Source organism: Saccostrea echinata, unplaced genomic scaffold (assembly GCF_033153115.1).
Source record: "Saccostrea echinata isolate AGI-Se365-2 ecotype Australia unplaced genomic scaffold, CSIRO_AGI_Sech_v1 ptg000058l, whole genome shotgun sequence".
Lineage (NCBI taxonomy): Eukaryota > Metazoa > Mollusca > Bivalvia > Ostreida > Ostreidae > Saccostrea > Saccostrea echinata.
Genome location: NW_026889807.1, coordinates 5,845,592 through 5,868,057, shown reverse-complemented (window position 1 = coordinate 5,868,057; position 22,466 = coordinate 5,845,592). Strand labels below are relative to the sequence as shown.

Sequence of the window (22,466 nt, the reverse complement as noted above, 5' to 3'; positions counted from 1 at the left end):
AGAAAATATAAAAGTACAAACATTTATTGTAAATCACATACATGAAAAGCTTCTTTTTTTAAGCAATTGGAAATTCTTCATTTTTTCATGAAATTATTTTATTTCGTATGTATGATAATTTATTTCGTATTTTAATTCTGTCAACAAATCATTGTCGCAGCCTAGTTCCCTTCATTATTTTCAGCAGTTCAGTGACAGAGATAAAATAATCATTTGAGGTTTATATCCCCCCCCCCTCCCCATCAAATGAAACTGAAAAATGTTTGGTTTTGGTCCCCTTCAACTGAAATTGATTCCTACTTACCATGCTTACAGGCTTAACTATGAGGATGTGACAGGGAGTGTAATAACAATAATTTTTCAGACGGATACATATTAAGCTGATATACGTATAAAATTTTAATGGATAGATAGAAATTAATAAACAATTACAACCATTTATTATAAACTACATAAAGATAATTTTTCAAGCAATTTGAAATTCTTCATTTTTTATGATAATATTTTATTTCGTATATATGTTTATAGGTTTATTCGTATCAACAAATCTGTGTACGAGTTAATAACGCAGCCTGGTTCCCTGCATTTTCAGTGAACCACAGAGAACCAGAATAAGATTGTAGGGAAACAAGCCTTGTTACAAGGTTTGAGGTTTGTTTATTTTATATTTTAATTTACACTTTTAAAAATTATTATTATTATGCAAAAATCTGTGTGCAGATGAATATTTACATTTTAATGTTATAAGTCGTTTTGTGGTTCATATTTGCGGTGACTGTCCCACGTGTGTTTACCTGTTTACATTCACCTACTGACCTAGAGTCTTCAAAATATACCTTCTGTAATCATGACTGTTGTAATCTTGTTTTTATGTTAGTTTACCATATGTAACTTGACTGTTGTATAGATTTATAGCGATCACTGCAAGCTTTTAATATTTAGGTGAAGAGAAATTTCAGACTATCAATCACAGGCACTTGTTTCATATACGGTGCACCCCTACTTATTTTTACCACAAGGTATCTAACTCAATTTCAGGCACCCCCGCTTCAAGCTCGTATTTTGTTCATGTATCATTATCAATCATTAACCTACTTTAAAATGACATCGTTCGCTTCAAGAGACTTTTTTCTTGTCAAATAAATCGTTTCAGACATCTCTGGTCGAGTCTCTTTATTGTAAAGCACTCATTTATTCCACGAAAATTACCTCGATACATTTTAAGACTTTAGATTGGATACAACTTCCAGTTGGGGGTAGAATAAAACCAGAGACTTCAGAGTATTCCATTCCGAGGTCTCTGGTTTTATCCTTCATTTATAACCCCAACCGCATTTTTGTATCGAAAATTACCTTGATACATTTTAAGACTTTAGATGGGATACAAATTTCATTTTTTTCACAGGTCACGAGGTTTCAACTTAAAAAATAAAAATTCTCACTGTTAAGATATGTTGGAAATTTTAGCTTGATGTGTTGATAATTTTCCAAATTATTATGTAATAAAGGGGACTTTATATGATCACCCGGCACTGTCGCTTTAGTTCAGTCTTCACAACAATTCTTTTTCAGCACATGCCCTTCGGGCATGTAGACCTATCATTTTTACCCAGCCCATTCAAATTTGTACATGTCCTACTCAAAATTCTTACATTTACCAGTATTGTGCAACAAAAAAAACCCATTAGGTATAAAGGTTTTATATTAATTTTTTCAGCGTCGTAAACCAACCATGGCCTGTGATTGCCATTTTCTAAATTGTTTTTGTTCATAAATAACTTTTGAGTTGCATGCTGGTCATTTGTTGGCCGGTTTAGCTGAACTGAATTTCAGAAATGGGATCATGACTGTAGTGCCACAGTATGTGGCATGGATGAACATCTCGTAATTTAGCAAGCAACTTCGAGAAAACAAATAGGTTAAACTAAACACTTCAATGATTAGATTGACAATCATTTGACAGGTCGTATCGAGAATGTAGACAGGCAATCCATCGACATTACATATAGCAACGTTTAAGCGAATAATGGGGGTAGGACAGAGTAAATGGCAAGTAAAGATCGTACAATGAAAGAAGATTCACATATGCCCTCTTCGGACATGTAATTTGGCAATTTTTACAAGCCCGGCTGCAAATTTAACAGGTCCCTGGCATTGGACTCCCGGGTTATTTGGAAGACTGTTAGTTTAGTTTCATGAGGTCCGACAACATTGATTCTCAATGTCTGCTCCCTCTACCCCATACACTTATCTTGATAAAATTACATAAATTATATTATTAATTATATAAATTGATATAAATTATATAAACCGGTCTTGTTTATATAATTTTACAATGTCATAAACAGCTGCTTAAGTGCATATAATATTGTACTAAATGGATTTATATATAGGATTAGGGAAAGATCCTCACTTGATTATGGCAGCATATTTAGCCCGTAGGAGTTTATTATCTACCACACATGATCAATGTCACTTTTGGATGTGAATGACTTTTGACACCCTAACTTCAGTTCAAATCAACGTTAACTTTATGTGACGTCTCTCTGAATCTTTTTTGGCATGTAACTTGGGTAAAAACAATTAAGTACTCTTGATGCATTTGATTTCTCTTAGCCCGTTTAAACATATCCAAGGTCTATACCAGTTTTTGCAGGGGCGAAACTATGTAGAAGTTGGAGAAACCCATCCCCTTTTTGACGTATTTGGTTTTCGAGGGGTGAAAATTTTCAATATTACACTCAACTACATGCAATATTTATTATATTATACTGAATGTTTTATACAAATACAAATAATAGTGAACCTTGAGCGCATAAATCTGCGCAGTCACTATTTTTTGGAATATCACCCGTCGTCAAGCAATGTTGACTGTTGTGACACTGGGCGTGGCTTCATTATTCAGCGGATAATTGTGCTTTTTAACAAATGTTTCTTGACGAATCAGATTAATTCATCTAATATACCTGAAAGTACAATATTAATTAATTGTCATCATTTTCCTATATTAGCATTTTTACTGGTAATGGTTTTGAAATGATAGGAACATGCACTGTTCAAAAAGTCTTAAAATTTTGTTTTGGCTCAATTTCTTTGTTAAATTACTGTGTTGAACTAAGGCAGGTCAATTAAAGTAACATGATCCTATAGATTCCATGTACATTTAGTACTGTAAAGTAGACAAATTTATTGTTCTCACAAGTAGTTCTCAAACATTGATTTAAGTTGGTCTCCTGAAGGATGTAATAATGCAATTGGTCTGCTTAAGGTATAGTGTATAATATAGACATGCATATTTTATTTTGAATTTGTATTATGTCAATCATTAGAAATATATGGATCTTAATTAAAAAACATTGTTTTCATTAGAATTTAAGATATGTATAATAGGCATATATTCTTCATGCTTTTCCATAGTTAAGTCCTTTTTTACAGGGTCTCTGCTAGTATCATGTGGACCCCAGTGTAACAAATCTATGGAAAGAGAGAAAATCTCAGCTCAAGGGTCAACATGTCTTTATTCCAAGAAAGGTAAATTGATAATTTTTTCTGCTAAAATACTCTTTTATAAAATTATAATATCAATGCAAAAAAGTGAACAAACAATGTACCTAACAACATTTTGAAAATGAAAGTGCAATAACAGTTAATAATTATGATCAATCGAATGAATTTTAATAATCCAATCAAAGTCCTTGTTGTATATCATTTTTGCTAGGGCTGTGTATTGACCAAAAAAAAAAAAAGAAAAAGAAAGACATTTTTTAATGCGATATGCAATATATTGAATTCTTTAACAATTCTATCAAAAAAGTCTTATAAATCATTATGCATGAATTTTATAAAAATAATAATTGTTTTTTTCTCATTTTTAATTTTTTGTCTCACCGTCTTTAAAAATTACACTTCAAATTCAAACTTTTCTTGACTGTAAAATCAACATGTTAAGTAAAGTTGTCTATGTATTTTTATGATTTTGTAATAATCATTTAAGATGTGCTACCTCCTTAATGATTATATCATTTTTGATCAGTTTTAATTCAAAACAATTACCGGTAAATATAATCTTTGGTGATTGAAATTCCCAAGTTTTTCACAGAATTACATAAAAAAAACTGCCTGCCCAAAATGTATTGGAATTAAGTTATTTTTAGCTCACCTGAGCCAAAGGCTCAAGTGAGCTTTTCTGATCAAAATTTGTCCGTTGTCTGTCGTCGTTGTCGTAAACTTTTCACATTTTCATCTTCTTCTCAAGAACCACTGGGCCAATTTCAACCAAACTTGTCAAAAAGCATCCTTGGGTAAAGGGGATTCAAGTTTGTTCAAATGAAGGGCCACACCCTCTTTCAAGGGGAGATAATTAAGAATTAGTGAAAATTTAGTGGTATCTTTTAAAAATCTTCTTCTCAAGAACCACTGGGCTGTAAAAGTTGAAACTTAGGTGAGACCTTCATTACATAGTGTAGATTCAAGTTTGTTCAAATCATGACCCCCTGGGGTAGGGTGGAGCCACAATGGGGGATCAAAGTTTTACATAGGAATATATAGGAATAAATCTTTAAAAATCTTCTTCTCAAGAACAACAAAGCCACGATTAGTCATATTGATATGGAATCATCCTCAGGTAGTGTAGATTCAAGTTTGTTCAAATCATGACCCCTCGGGGTAGGGTGGGGCCACAAGGGGCGATCAAAGTTTTACATAGGAATATACAGAAAAAAAAATTGAAAAATCTTCTTCTCAAGAACAGCAAAGCCTTGTTAAGTCATATTGATATGGAAGCATTCTCAGATAGTGTAGATTTAACTTTGTTCAAATCATGACCCCCAGGGTTAGGGTGGTGCCACAATTGAGGATCAAAAACTTCAAAAATCTTCTTCTCAAGAACAGCAAAGTCATGTTTTGTCATACTGATATGGAAGCTTCCTCAGGTAGTGTAGATTCAAGTTTTTTCAAATCATGACCCCTGGGGGGTAGGGTGGGGCAACAATGAGGGATCATAGTTTTACATAAGAATATATAGGGAAAAAAAACTTGAAAAATCTTCTTCTCAGGAACAGCAAAGCCATGTTTTGTCATATTGATATGGAAGCTTCCTCAGGTAGTGTAGATTCAAGTTTGTTCAAATCATGACCCCTGGGGGGTAGGGTGGGACCACAATGGGGGATCATAGTTTTCCATAGGAATACATAGGAAAAAACTTCAAAAATCTTCTTCTCAAGAACAGCAAAGTCATGTTTTGTCATACTGATATGGAAGCATCTTCAGGTAGTGTAGATTCAAGTTTGTTCAAATCATAAACCCCAGGGGTAGGGTGGGGCCACAATGTGGGATCAAATTTTTACATAGGAATATATAGGAAAAAATCTTTTCATCAACAGAAAAGCCATGTTTAGTCATATTGATATGGAAGCATCCTCAGGTAGTGTAGATTCAAGTTTGTTCAAATGATGGAGGGGGGGGGGGGGGGTGGGTGGGTTAGGGAGGGTCCACAATGGGGGATCAAATTTTTAACAAGGGAATATATAGGAAAAAAATCTTTAAAAATCTTCTGCTCAAGAACAGTAAAGCCATTTGTAATATTGATATGGAAGCATCCTCAGGTAGTTCAAAATCCAAGCCCCCTCCCCTTTAAACTTTACAATACTGAAGTGATTTGTGCTTTTTCCTAGCCAATGTGCTCAGGTGAGCATTGTGGCCCATGGGCCTCTTGTTTTTGATACGATATATTCATTAATCTAGATACGTATCGATATACAGGTAAACTTCGGTATCTCGAACACCGGTATGTCGAATACCACGGATATCTCGAAGTGAATCAACGGTCCCAGCCGTTTTTATTATATTTATGATTTTAAAAAACCCCGGTATCTCGAACATGGAAATCTCGAATACCTCGCTTATCTTGAAGTAGATTTACGGTCCCAAGTGCTATAAACACATGCGTTATCTCGAAGTCCAACAAATTCTCGCTCCACTGAATTCACACCTTAGTACACAATAATCCCATTATGCTAATTTTACGGTCTGTTGAACGTTTCCGTTAGGTCTAGCACAGGCTTCATGGGACCATTGCTGATAATCACACCTTATTAGTCCCAAGCTGTTGTTTTTGGTAGTTAAATTTAATTACGCAGGCCAGGTGATTTGGAGGTGTTAATAAAATGCACTCTCAGAGATACTATGACACGATAATGAAACAGCAGCTTGGGGACGATTACTGTACTAGAAATTTAAATTATCGAAAATACACGCTTATACACATCATTACATATCAAAGTAAACACTGAACACATCAAAGTGATATTGACCTCAAGAAATTAAACAATTAAAGACATTATTTTGAGTATAAAAGTCAGTACCAAAAATCAAATCTTCAGTAAATATCATGTCCGATAAGGCAGTCTAACGAAGGACCCGGTAGCCAACCAGGGGGGATAGTTAGATTATCTGACCGTAGTGGAAAAAGAAAACTTAAAGTTCATACAATCGAAACAAAGTTTGCTTTTGTTTATTCATATTGGCAATTTCAATAAATTATTGTAGAACGATAATTCCTGTTGTTACATTTAGGCATGTGGGTATATGTACATATCCTGTTAAAGTCTTTTTGTATCACAAAAAATATATCATGATATACTTCAGACAAATTAGTACACCCGCAGTTTTGAATACAATTCATACATTGATTTCTTTTGCCACAATGGTGTCTTTAATATTGCAATAATGCATTTGGTCTTCCTAATGCATGTATAATGCAGGTACTGTATATATTCTATGTCCAGCTTATAGGTGAGTCATAAAAAGATTAGTATTTTGAAACCAGGTTAAAACATCAGAGCATTGATTTGAAATTGTCAATTGATTCTGGCAAAAAGTTGTACCAATTTATAAGCGGGTCAATAGCAAATCCCTCCAAAATAACCTCAAAAAATACAACTGACTTATAGGTGGACCACCTTATAGGCAAGTATATATACGGTATAGTTTTTGTTGAATTTTGCTAACAGCAAAACACTATGAATAATGAATTTTGGAAAAAAAAGATTATTAAGTTTAATGATGCATGTATGTAGTATAGAAATATTGTTCATATGCCTGTACATGGTACAAATATGCATTTTACAGAGTGTACATTGTACATATGCCAGAATCATATGGACCACAGACTGGCCCTGGTGATTCCGTTAAAAAAAAAGAGGAAAAATCAGTGCTTGTGCTCATTGGTCATTGGACAAAGGTAACTAGATTTATTTCATGAAACTAAACATGTAAATTACTAGGATATTAAAATATCACAATTAAAATACATGTACTGATTTATATATATATATGGATATCAGTTGGTCTCCTTGATGGAGTTAAATGCATTTGTTATCCCTTTTAAGTGGATCATTTAAATATTATGCAGTTTATTTAGAAGCTCTTTATTATCTGCACTCTTCACTTTTACAGGATGAATGCCAGAATTTTTTCAAGAACAGTCTGAATCTGACATGGAAAAATGAAGAAAAACAGCCTTCCTGTTTATAAATCTACATTCTGACAAAGGGTAATTTTGTTTAGTTCAATTAGAAGTGCACATTTAATTTCAGTTGCTTTCCTTAATGATATATTATAGCATTTTTATTCCCTTATGAACAATATGTATACTTGTAAAGCATGTATCACAAAATCTTCTGCAAACAAAGTTTTGGGTGTAGAGTGTTTGTTGTTTAACATCCCTCTTGAGAATTTTTCACTCATATGGAGACGCCACCACTTGTCAGTGGAGAGCTGCAAATTTTTGTCCTATACTCAGCACTTACGGCCATTGAGCATTAAGGGATCTTTATCGAGCCAGCACCTACTGTGACATGGGACCTCGGTTAATACCTCTGTCTCATCTGAAGAACGGGTCTCCACGTCCCACAGTGGGATTCAAACTCGCGATGTAAGGATCAGCTTCTTTCTCCGCAACTCTAGAGTAGACGCTCTAACCACTGCATCTGCTCTACTTTGGCAACTTTGGGAGTATATAAGCATAGGAATCATCATGTCCATCTGTCTGTTCATGTGTTTGGCCACTTTTATGATTAGTTTTTTTGTTCCAATTCTGGCTGAGATAAATTGATTTAGGTCATCTAAATACAAACAAATTAAGGGAAATTACTATGGTATTGGAATGAACTTTTTGGAATACTGTCTAATTGTTCCATTGTAGTTGGTTTCTTTAATGTTGAAGTAATGCATCTGGTCTTCCTAATGCATGGCATACACTGTATGCATGTGTAATGTTAAAGTTGGCTGAATGTAAAACAGTTCTTGCGTTATGACAAAGGTAAATAGATTTAGTTCATGTAACTAAACATGTAAATTATTAGGGAATTAAAATCTCAAGTTTTGAATACTGATTTACATGTGGAGAGTAGTTGGTCTCCTTAATGCAGTAATAATACATTTGGTCTCCCTTATGCATACTGTATATTATATAAAGGGGGAGTTTCGATAAGGTCGCTCAGCGGCCCACTTTTTTTCATAAAAATAAATTTCAATTTATTTTTTCAAAACTAGTTAAGAATTCAAGAAAAATATATTAACTTTTGTTATTAACATTTCAGAGGTTAATATGAGATGAATTCACAACGTAGCTGATACATACTTAGATGTACCCTCAGATCCGTTAACATTAGGCTTATGGGAAAATATAAGAGGGTGGCATTTAAAAATCGATGTTTAGAATATGAAGTGCATGAGGGACACTCACCTAATTTTTTTCAGTAATTAGATATACTCTGCACACTAATTTCTTGAAATATGATGAGTGTCGCGTGTGCACTTCATATCCAAAAAAATGAAAATTGCATAAAATTTGCATATCTAAAATTAGAAGCTCCTGGTTTCTTGATCTGACTCTGTTAAAATACTAGGCCAAAAGTAGCATTTTTTTTAAAATCAAAGAAGATTCTCGATTATATTAACAGTAGAAAACATTATCGTATCCTATCTTCATTTCGACAGTTTTTTTTGTCGCCAACGTATAACGTTAACGTCACATTTTTAGCTCACCTCCTTGAAGTTGGGGGAGCTTTCGTAATACCGTCGGCATCGGTGTTTCAGGTAAAAGTATTTGAAGCAGATTTTTTTTTTTCAAGTATATCTATGCCCTATATTAATCAGAGTCACATGATCCAGCGTGTTTCCTTGTCACCAGTCAGGTTTCAGATGCTGGATTTTTAGTCAAAGAATGTCCAAGTAAATGTTTTAAAAGCAGGTTTAAGTTTTTGGAGCAGAGCAGCTGAAAGCACTTGTTGACCAGACTTGCTTTATGATGCACACTACTATATTGCTTCAGATGCTGGATATGACCTACATTTCATTAATAAGTGAGCAGGTTAAAGATTTTGAAGCTGGTCTCATTTTTATATAACTATAAGCCCCATTGTGACCAAACTTGCATTGATGATGCATCTAGGATTGCACATTACCAGACATGGTTCAGATGCTGCATCTTTCTTACATTTTCCTACTGACTGAACAAAAAATAAGTTTTCGAGCAAGTCCATTCCTTAACGTTATTCATCATGCATAGTTATATTTTTGACTTTCTTGTAAATAGAAATCCACGCTCCGACATGCTAGAGAGGCGCCCATGTATTTATGTGTGGTTGATATAGGAAACATGGCTTGTTTTAAGTCTGGATGTCTAGGGGCATATGTCTGCTTGATTACGGATTAAACACATATCTTTGGCGTTTTCACATGTATTTCGAACTGCGCTCTGTTCTAGCAAATCATATATAATGAATTCTAGAACTCTCTAAATGAGAAGTGACTAGAAATGGTGTAAAAACTTAAGTATCTCTGGAGATTTGAGAAGCGAGAGGAAATAAGTCCTGGCTGGGATTCTCTCAGTTACGCTGAAAACATAATGCAGATCTATGTGGGCAAATACTTATAAGTTTCATAATGAGAAGGAAAATTTAATGCATTATAGATTTTTCCATCATATTACGTATCATGATAAAATACTTTTGACTGTAATCAATATCATTCATATTATCAAATACATTGCAATATACAGAAGCCAGTAGGTGCAAGGTAAAAAAATATGTTATCTGTCAGCCGCCAGATAAGTTTCTGCCATTGAAATATCTGGCGGCCGCCAGATAAAATTGTAGTGTTTTTGCCAATCAAATTGTAGCACCCAATGATATACCTCAATGCACTTGATTGACAGAGGTACACAGACCAGGTATTTTCGAAGGCGGTGCTTAAAATCTCTGCCTTTAAGGAGGCTGGGGGGTCAACAAATTAACCATCAGATATAACTTAATTTTTTAGATATGATATCTTAAGCTGTCAACTATTATTTGGCAAAGAAAAATTTCATACATTTTTGTTTTAAAATTTGATCATTTTTGTATATCTTTATATGGAGCTCTTCTTCTGAAGGAGATCAATATAGTCTGAAAATGGCCACAACCCCCCAGCCATCTTAACGACATCTACAACTTCTCTTTGAAGTCAAGTCTTGGAGTTTCATGCCTTATTAACAAAGATAAAATCTACACTTCATACAAAAATTCACTTCATAAGGTTTTCACCTCATAACTTTAGATTTATGTTTTATTAGATTACATGTCTACACCGCAAGGAACTTATTTGTCGGATTCTAGTTATTTATGTTGCGGCCAACAGATAAGTTTCTGGTCGCCGCCAGTCATTTATGTGGTGGCCGCAGGAAAACTATTTGGCCGCCGCCAATTTTTCTAGCGGCCGCCGAATAATTATGTGGCGAATGCCAGATAAAATATTTTTCTTACCTTGCACCTACAATGTACTGGCTTACCTAGCAATATGATGCTTTTAAGTAAACTTTTTATTCATGTATGTATTTAAAATATTTTTTAATCTTTTTATTTCAAAACATGTTATTTAATTTCAATTTTATGATACTAAGGTATATTTTTATAAAACATGTAGTTGTATAACCTTATTGATGAAAATGTAGTGCATATACCTGTATATGACGTTTTTACATTCACCTATCTCATGTCTACATATCTTTTCATTTGCATTTTTCGTATGGGAAAATGTTAAATATTGATTATATAGTTTATGTATAAATTGTCGATTAATTATGATGTTAAATCTTTCTATATATTTTACGTTTCATAAGTTAAATCCATCCTCTTTTAAAGAAAAGTAACATTTGACACACCAGAAAAATATCGCACCTTAAAAAAACATTCGCATAAGATAAACACCATTTTCCGTAAAAAAATTGTTGAGATTGGTTAATTTATGTCTTTATTCATATTTATCCTATTTCATTTACGATTTTGACGGTTAAAAAATCCACTTTCCCCCTATGAAAATGTCTACTCCCAAAATATACGAAATGGGGGTATACTTAAATTTTCAATTATCACGTGACCGGAAAATGCGTAACATAAATTATTTTCATATTTTTAGGAAGTTTAGAAGTTTTTCTACAAAATATCAAAATTTCATAAAATTTCGTGAGGGGCCGAAAAACGGCCTTATCGAAACTCCCCCTTGAATGACTGACATGTACGAGGGTTGATCCAAAAGTTCATGGAATTTCTTCATATTTTATTTATTTATTAGTGAAAGTGGTTGAATACTGATTTACATGTGGATAGTAGTTGGTCTCCTTAATGCAGTAATAATACATTTGGTCTCCCTTATGCATACTGTATATTATATAAATTTAATGACTGACATGTACGAGGGTTGATCCAAAAGTTCGTGGAATTTCTTCTAGTGTTGTACCGATAATCAGAAAAAACATCGATTGTCGACAAAAAAAATGCTACTGATTCCGATGATCGATTATAGTTTTTCATAATCGATCATCGGAAACATACTTCTAATACAATACATTCCGGAATTATCCATTTCTGGTTTAAAATTTATTTCTTCTTAATGAAAGAAAATGGCATCTGCATCTGATACTAGCCAACTAGCACGAAGCAGAGGTGATTAAGAACCGAAGATTCATATATAGGGCCTAAAAAAAATTATTTTTGTTTCCTGTAATAACCCGACCGACCCATTCAATTTACCCCCGGGTGAATTTTTTTTCTGCCAAATCTGTGTTTGCTCTTTGGTTTGATCAATCAGCTGATTCTTTTTATTCAAAAAATATTAATTGTATCTTTTATTTGAGATATAAAATATGCAACTTAGTCAACATTTACCTTAAATATAGAGTGATCAATTCCCCCCACAGCTTTTTGAAGTTCGTTTTCTGCCGCTAGGCAGCCATGTTGGGTGTCCACTGTAAATATTTTTAGGTCTAGAAAGTGTAAAAGAAGCAAAACAACAAAGAAAATAATATATTATGTATTTTATATATTCATGTTAAAGAAATAAATGAAATTATTGTAATAGTCTGCTTTTTGTATACAAAACTATGAAGAAATCCGATTATAATCGGTGAAATCGCATCAGAAGCAGTAACCAATTCCAACCGATGATCGATTATGAAAATTAACCGATGTCTCATCACTAATTTCTTCATATTTTTTTTTATTTATTAGTGAAAGCGGTTGAATACTGATTTACATGTGGAGAGTAGTTGGTCACCTTAATGCAGTAATAATACATTTGGTCTCCCTTATGCGTACTGTATATTATATAAATTTAATGACTGACATGTACGAGGGTTGATCCAAATGCTGATGGAATTTCTTCATATTTTATTTTTTTATTAAGTGAAAGTGGTTGAATACTGATTTACATATGGATAGTGGTTGGTCTCCTTAATGCAGTAATAATACATTTGGTCTCCCTTATGCATACTGTATATTATATAAATTTAATGACTGACATGTACGAGGATTGATCCGAAAGTTCATGGAATTTCTTCTTATTTTATTTATTTATTAGTGAAAGTGGTTGAAAATTACAAATAAAAATATAGACACTTCTTGAATTTTTTTTAATAAAAAAATATTTTAAATATTAATGATAGTAACTCTATGGCAGTTGCCATAGCAAAGGATGTTTTAAAATGCAGGGGAGACATTTACTCGTTCATTATCATTTTAATTCTTAATACGTGATATAAGAAAAAACCTGCGCTAAGTGGCAAATAAAATGAGAATTTTGTCATTATTATGATTGCTTGACCACTAATATATCTGTCTGTGAGAGTTTTACTGATTTAACTTGATATTTAGATTATTAGTTGATGATTTCTTGTTCATCTTTTAATTGTTAGAGAACGTCACATTTCAGTCAAGTTATGTTTTGTTAAAATCTTAGGAACACTCTGACTTAAAGGGGTATACTACTGATACAGGCTGGAGAAAAATGCATTTAGCAACTGATTTTCCAGTGGCGTGAGAAATTTAAGAACAATAGACCTTCCATGGAGGTTGATTAAAGGTGTGGCTGCTTTTGGAGGGTCTGTTTTTCTCGTAGACAAATTAAGCGTTGATGGATGTTGACCACTGACGTACTGTGCTTGACTTTGCTACTGAAATTGGAACATCATATGGAAAGATGGGGAGTATTTTTGAAATATGAGTGTAATATAAAGATAAGTTGATTGGTGGATACCCAGGCTTTTCTTGAGAGAAAAAAAGAGAAAAAGGCAGAATATTCTGTAGAATTACTTAGTTGAATTGAACATGAGGGTGAGATGCTCCTATAACATGACATGACATACTTAACTTGACGTTACGTCGAAGTCTCCCCCGGATTTTACAACTATCAGTGTTCAGAAAGCTCATGTGACCTTATTGGTAATTGGAACGTGGTGAAATTTTCCAGTATTGTTGCATAATGACTCTATATTATAAATATGCCTATTGTTTGCTTTCATCAAATCACAATAAAATTTTAGAAATAATTAAATCCCATGAACTTTTGAATCAACCCTCGTATTAGAAAAAAGATGGATCTAAGATTGAACAGGTTATAATTCACCTGAGTCATTTAAATTACTTATTGCTATCTGTTCTTGTTCAGTCATCATGTGTCAAGTATTGTCTGTAAACTATTGAACATTTTCAGCTTCTTTTCTGGAACCAGTTTCAACTAATTTCTCGGTTGAAGTACTGTATAGGGGATTAATTTCAGGGGTTGTAATTTTCATGTTTTTCTCTCCTCTGACACGATCGCGGTTTGTTGAATTCGCAGAATCGGTATATAACTAAGGTTACATGTACCTTCCTTCAATGTCTATATCTGTTTAATCCATAGCATAGCTAGAAGGCATTAATCAGCGTTATGTATTCACTTCACGAACAACAGGGTAGATTTATATATACATCAGCAAGTTCAATAGTTATTTGAATGATTTTTTAAAACCAAAATGTCGATAAAAACATGATAATGCAGGTAACAAATACACATCGTAACATAGTTACGTACGGGTATTCAAAACCCATGACCCTAGTGTTTTGATTGATGAAACATGTAGCGTTGGCTATTAAAACAGTTTTTTTTTTTAAACAAATACAGGTTATTATCTGCTGGGTGATCTAAATTAATGTCAAGCATTTTAATTAAAATAATTGAATGACAAGTACGATTCGTAATTACTGAAATGACCATGCACTGCACATATATTTACCTATGATATCGTAGTCTATTCTCAAATTTCCAAATATAACATGTAGGTTATTGAAAACTTATTCACTGTTTCTTGAATTCACGGATTTATTCACACCGTGAATATAGCGAATATTAACACCGCGAGTTATTTTCCCCCTATACAGTATACAGACTTAATATAGAAATGATTTTATCGACTTTCTCAATCTATCATGAATTTAAAAATGTAAATATAAGCATTTAATTGTAAATATTAAACATTTAGCATCTCATAACCAGAGTTGGAAATTACTGACTGCCCAAGGCAGTCTGTTTTTCAGGTAGGCAGGGACAAACTTTAGATTAACCTCGGTGGTCGGGGTCATTTAAACAGGTAGTTCCTGTTTTCCTCCTTTTTTTTTTCAGGGTATTAATAAGTAAGTCTATAGAAATTAAGTAAAATATAGTATATCAAAGGAACACTTCTAGTTAAAAATATGAGATGACCTATAGGACCAATATTGGTTTCTGTCTTTAGAAAAAGCTTACCGATATATGTTCCGGTCACTGACTTTAGGCCACATGTGTGTAGTTTCTTGTTTCTCATGTATTGCTTTAGTTCTACATTAATGGTAATCTAACAACCAAGCTTTAAGATAAACGTGATGACTTTAACTTTTCAATCGTCAACTTCCCTTACTTATTCAGCAATATACCTTCATCACCTGCATACGGGGTTTATATCTCTCAGTTGATTCGATACACAAGAGCATCCACTTTTGCCGAATGATACTTCTTGTGCTATTTTACCCGAGAAAAAAATCGAATGAAGTTGTATAGATACCTGTATCCATAGTGATCAAACTAAGAAATTTGCATGCTTGCGTTTGAAATAATACAATAACTATTAACATTAGTTCCTTTAAATTTTAAAATGAAAAAAAGTGTATTTAGGTGGCTTTCAATACCAGTACCATTGTCTTGCATGAATGTTAAAAATGTTTGACACTTTTATTTATGATGACATTTTAACGACACTAAACTCTCCTAACCATCCTGTGTTCCTAAAACCAAATACATACAAACTTCTCTATGTGGCTTGACTTCGATATAATGATACAAAACGTGGTTATGTTTTACAGTGAACATCTTTGAGGAATGTTTACCTGGGTAGAACTCACGTGACTACCAGTATTTTAAATAATTTATTCCACGGGTGGGTTCAACATAGGTCATACAGGTAAATAGCTCTTGCTTGTTATAGGAAAAACATTGAACTTTTCATACATTTTTAATATTTTAAGTACAAGCCTAATCATGTACAAATTTCCTACTTTCACACAAGTTTTATAAATGTATAATGCATTTTTTGTCAATCGCACAAGTTTGTACAATGTTAGGCTGACAATAAACAAAAGCTTTGAAATGAATGACCGTCCTCGATTTACTATAAAAAATCACGAATGTCGGCTGACCCCTACCACATTGTATGGCTTTGCTCTTTGTATATTCATGAATTTCAGCGATAAAATTTGTTGAATCTTATGGTTTAGATATCAATTAATGATCTGAGATGGAAAATTATGCTTAATTTAATTCTTCATTTTGTCACATTTTACCGGGGCCCATAAGTGCACTCGTTCTTTAGTGTTTATACAGGTAAAAAGTTTGAAAAAATAAAAATGTGCCAACAAATGGTTTCGAACCAGGACACTAAAAATGTTCATGGTGAGAGTCTGCGGTCTATCGTTCTGGGCTATGCTGACTATGAGGACATTTGTAATAAATATAAACCAGTATGATTGAAATAGGTTTTCACGTTTTTTGTAGTTTTTTTTTCTATGAATTTCGACCCTAGGCACCTCTAAAAGAACCTTGTTTTAAATAATTGCTTACTAGATCAAAATCTATCAAAATTTCATAATTTAATTTAGGGGCAGGCAAAGGGTGATTATATTGCATCCATCGGGTATAATTTTCTTATCAGAAAATTGTAGAGATATGCAAGGTTAATTAATGACAACATTTATTTTTCCTTTTTGCCTAATACTTTTATGATTTTCACTAATAAATTGATTATTGAAAAAAAGCCTTTAATATGACTGCTGATTTTATCTCCATCTGTTAATTTTCAACACCTTTTCTCATGATTATAGTAGATAGAGAACAGATTATGATTTCTAACATTTACTAGCTTTTACAGATCATTTCCTTGAGATAGGTGGAACCAACAGTCAAATACAGACACTTTTTAGAAAAGTAAAAATCTGGCTCAGGTTAAAAAAAAAAAATCATTTACAGTTTTAACAATTAGTAATTTTACCTTAATTAACTGGAAAAATCTTATTTGACGAAATACAGGTCAAGAATGAAGAGTTTAAAGCCTAGTAGGGATTTTGGTCACGCAGGTAGGTTAGGCTTCCCGTAGAATATCACAGTGCACTCTGTGCCTTCACATCTCTGAACTACCAAAATATGACGTCATAATGGAAAATGACGTCAAGTCACTGAAATCTTGAGGTGTTATGACGGGGAGAGTGTCATGAACTTTACACTTTATTTGAAACTGCATGTAAAATGCTAGGTAGCTATTGCAAAATTCACGGGTCGTTAAAGGTTTTTTTAAGTCGTATATGTCAGAATATTTTAAAAATACACCGCTTACCTACCCTTGATTGAAATTCAGCATGTTCAAAATGCTTATGAAAAATATACTTTTGAAATGTACTCTGTTTTATACCCGTGGTTGGAGGTAGAATTTATTTAGTGTGTATAAAAGAGTCTGGCGCAGGTGAAGAATGAGGATTAATCTGAGAATTTTTGTTGAAATCTGTAAGAAGAGGTTGTTCTCTAACTGAATCTTGCTTGGGAAAAATGTGTGTTGGCTTTGTTTTAATACAGATTACGATATTGTGTGGAAAATACCCTCAAATTTGTAGGTAAGTTGAATTTCTCTGGAAATATTTTGTATCTAAGTAATACTATGACTTTTCCCAAGCACATTTCGGATACACAAGGATACGATGAGCTTATTTTTATAACAAAATGTTAATAATTATTGTGTAAATCAACTGCGCCGAAGCGATTTATATGAAACACTTCAAAAAATTATAAATGACCGTCACGTGATCAGCAAAGTCATGTGATATCATAACAAATATGTTAATACATAGCCGAGGAAATCCTCTATATAAATTGGAAGTACTTAAGTTCAATACTTTTAAATTAAAACTAAAACCAACCTCGCAATGACATATTATGTTTTGAGACCATTTTAAAGCTTCGGGAAGCCTAAACATAGCTGCGCAATCATTACAGGTAATCTGCAGGCCCTCTCGAGAATTTTACACTCATATGGAGACGCCACCACTTGCCAGTGGAAAGCTGCAAGTTCTGTCCTATACTCTGCACTCATGGCCATTGAGCAGTGAGGGGTCTTTTCATGCCAGCACCTACTGTAACACTGGACCTTGGTTTATAAGGTCTCATCCAAAGGACTGGTCTCCATGTCCCACAGTGGGATTCAAACCTGCGACATAAGGATCAACTCCTTACTTCGCAACTCTAGAGCAGACGCTCTAACCATGGCGCCACGCTTGTGACTAGCTCAGTTTTAAAGAAATCATTCAAGATATTTTTTATCAAACTTAATATGCTGATACATATATAATTAGTAAGACCTATTCAACTATTTCAAAAACTTTTGACCTTTCCTGTGACCTTGACCTCACTTTCCTTCAATTTGCATTTTGCATGGTTTTAAAACCATTTAAAATATTGATATCTAAGGCTATGCATCTATACATAATTTGGTGAGAATTTATCATCTATATCCATTTTTTTTAGATTTCAATTTCAATTTTAAAGAAACTTTTCAAGATATTCTCATCAAACTTCATACACTAACACAAAATTTCATGTTGCATTACTATACACTCGGCAGGCATACATGTCCTATGGACATATTTCTAGTGTATTGCTATTTCTGTTGTTTGTTTACTTCCGGTCAGTAAGTGCCCTCTAGGGGCAAGCCCCAGTCCTGTTTTCTTTTCCAGGGTTGCAACAGCGCCCCCTAGAAAAACAAGTTGCACCATCCAATCAAATCGTGTTTTGTGCTGCTTTATGCCAATGAAATTAAGGCTGGACAGCATATGTATTATATTCTGACCAATGGGGTTGCCGTATTTTCAAATAATTAGGATAGACTTACCACTTCAGCATTCCTTTCATCACTGAAGTGATATACATGGTCAAAAATTGACTAACTTTCATTTTTGTGTCAACTGCAGAGCAGAACGACACTTAGAGATCACTTTACCTGGTGTCTGTCTGTCCGTCTGTCACACCTTATATCTCCAAAATTTTGAGAGGCAGGGTTTTGATAATTAGCATTTATATATGTTTTTGAGCTCATGATACTATACTTTGAAACTGTATGAAATTCAGTTACCACACAAACTTATATTTAAATACTATGAAAATACATTGGGATCAGTATTCCACAATGAATCGTGTTGACTGACAAAGTGACAATTAAAGTAAAGACAGTCTGAAATTCCTTTCCTCCGAGGATTGTTGGAAGCACCTACATGTGTATTAATAAAATGATAAATAGTTATTCCTCATAATTTCAATTAAATTATTCATTTGAGGACTGGGGAACCATATTTTCCTTGATTGCCAGATTCTATCCCAGTCTTTTACTTTTGGATCCTTTTTTTCCTTGCAGGCAAATGCATGAACCTCCATGCTAATATTAAATTAATAGCTGACCACTCTTAGATTTATTTACCTCTTTAATAACGATACCTAGCAGGTGACATATTCATTCCTTGAAACACTCTAGTTCCTATTTGATTTTCACTAATATAAAGATTATTGAAAATTAAGACTAAGGTGCTCTATAGTGATCAGTCTATTCATTCATCTGTCTGTCAAATACATATATCCCATGTTCAGAGTACAGGTGACTCTAAATACTTCAAACTTTATATTTTTTAATTAGATACATGTAGCTGCTTTGGAACATCTGAAAGGTCTATTACATTATCACTAGTTTTACTAGTTTTCTTCATGTAAGTTGAATATATTTTAAACTTTTAAATTTTTATTTTTTCCAGGTAAGAAAGAAATTCAGGAGTTCTTAAATTGCCCTTGGAGTTCTTGGATTGCATCAAACTGCTAAAAGACCTCAACAAAAACAGCATCTTGAAAATAAAAATGAAAATATTCAGTGAATAAAAAATGATGAAAGAGCCACTAAAAATCTTCAAGCCTTTGAGCTGAAATCTGGAAGTCAATCTGTGGACTTTACTAGTATGTCATAATTACTAAGTCATCATTTGTGTATAATAAATACACTAAACTGTAAACACTTGTTAAAATGTGTATAATTTTTAGATATAATTTGTAGCTCACAGACTTCAATAGTTTCATGTAATGTAAGTAATAATGAAAATTTCCTGTTGTCTAGCTAGATTAGAAACTATTATTGTCCAATTTTGGATATTGTGAAATAATTCATCTAGTATGCATACATGTGTGTACACTTACGTGTAAATTAATTGTTATAGCAAATTCAATCGATCATTAAGTTGAATGTTGACTAATGTTTTTCATCAAAATTGTTTACACTGAATTGTTTGTGGATTTTTCCATTTGCCCAGTCATGTCAAGGAGCACATGGCAGGAAATGCTTTCTCCTCCATTGCACCTGGTGTTTTTAGAGGTCTGTGTTTGCTCTGCTCTAATTATGTATTGTTTCAATGGACTTTAAAGCTTGATCACTGTTGGTAATCTTCATATTTCATATACTATTAGAGTACTTGAAGAAAACTGTAAAGATTTAACATACAGTATAATGCATGTATATTGCACTTTAAGTACAGTGTATGTGGTTAAGAAATGTTAAATCGTCTCATAGTGCATTGAATTTGTTGAAAATTAGAAAATGTGTTGAATTTTTTTTTAAATAATGTTAGATTGCAGATTTTTTTAAATCATGCAAGTAAGAAATTGCTAAATATTTTTTAGCTTTTCTGGACAGTCTAGATGAGTTCTTATTATATACCTAGCATTGTCATCCCAGTTAAAATTTAAGGAGCAAGGTTCATTCCTAAGCTCTACCTGGACAAACTTGCATGGAATAAAGCACATTAACAGATTTACTTCAGATGCTTGACCTGATCTACATTTTCCTCATGTGTTTTTTTTTTGTTTTTGTTTGTTTGTTGTTTAACATCCCTCTCAAGAATTTTTCATCCATATGGAGATGCCACTACTTGCTGGTGGAGAGCTGCAAAATTTGACCTATACTTTGCACTCAGGGCCTTGAGCAGTAAGGGATCTTTTTTGTGCCCACATCAACTGCTAGGCGGGACCTCAGTTTATATGGTCTAATCTGAAGGACTGGTCCCCACAACCCCAGTGGATTTGAACCTGAGACTTAAGGATTAAATCCTTACTCGCGACTCTAGATTACAAACTCTCTCCTTTGCGCCACATGGGGGACTCGACAAGATTAAGTGTTTTGAGCAGTCCTATTCTCATGTAATTATAAACTCTATGTTGAACAAACCTGCAAAGATGATGTATGTACATGTAAATGTTTCAGGGTACCAATCCTTGATTTGACTTAGATTTTCTGGATTAATGACCAGTTTTTAGAGAAGGTTCATTCAAAGTAACAATATACTCTTTGGTGATCAGTAAACATAGATGATGTATCCTGCTTCTGATGCTGGATGTAACATACATTTTCAGGGTTATTGAGCAGTTAAATCTAACCCAGACCAACTTACATAGATTTTGGATCCAGGTGATATACATTACCAGAGTGTTTGTTGAGTGAGACTTTGCCTTACTAGTAGATAACATTTATAGAAGTGTTTTTTCTTTGCTCAGGATATATATACCATCAGTGCCAACTACCATACATTTTATATAATAGATGTAGCTGTTGTTCAACTGAATATGATAAAACTGTGGATGAAAATAATTTGATTTTTGTACCTTTGAATGTATTGAATTCATTTGTAAAAGCTGTTATGATACAATGTTTGATATTTTATAAAAGTTTTTAGCATATGCAATCAATAAATGTATCAACATTTTTATTTTATTATACTTTTTACCCTGCAAACTTCTTAAAAACAGAATAGTAATGATCCATTTAGCTGATACTAGGTTAGTGTCACATTGTACTGGTATATCATGTATACTGAACTGTAAATAAGAAACATCTAAATAGGTAAAATCACAGCATGAATCATTGGATTATGTAAGAAGTGCTTTGGTATGGTATTAATAATAAATGTTAAACTATCATTTTTTTTTTCAAATTAACAAAGGATATGCTTGAGTGACTGTATTTTGACTAGCAGTAAAAATAAAATGATTTTTAAGCATTTGAATTATTTTGATTCATGGTCTCTGCAAGTTTAATGATAGCAAATATGTATATTGAACATGGCATCCACATATTGCTATACTGGATGGGGCATAACTTTTACTGAATCTTAATCACAACCTTGAAATTTTATGTAGTACATGTACTCTTGGTTTCAACTGGTCAAATGTATTCTTAAATCAGAAAGAATTTAAACAAATATAGGCATAGGTCAGAACTTCATCAATTAGTTGGAAAGCGAATGCACTCAGTGACTATATGGTTTAAAAGAAGCTTGGTATAAATAGCAGGAAAAACTACTTGAAGTCCACTGTGAACTTTGTGTCCTCAACAAAACAATATGGAGTATACTATGCTTGGTTTAAAGAATAATCTATGTCTGCATTCACTTTTAGGTTAAACTGTTTTGGGCATTGAGAGTTTGTTTGTTGTTTAACGTCCCTCTGGAGAATTTTTCACTCATATGGAGATGCCAACACTTGCTGATGGAGAGCTGCAAATGAGCTAT

General features: G+C 33.2%; 1 long non-coding RNA gene across 1 annotated transcript; it reads left to right on the top strand.

Annotated features, from left to right (window-relative positions):
* The first annotated feature begins 465 nt into the window (after positions 1-465).
* Positions 466-21,956, top strand: LOC133174687 (uncharacterized). Its single transcript, XR_009719171.1, has 5 exons — positions 466-651; positions 3,436-3,531; positions 7,129-7,240; positions 7,456-7,552; positions 19,671-21,956. It is a non-coding gene; the product is annotated as an uncharacterized LOC133174687 (long non-coding RNA).
* The last annotated feature ends 510 nt before the right edge of the window (positions 21,957-22,466 follow it).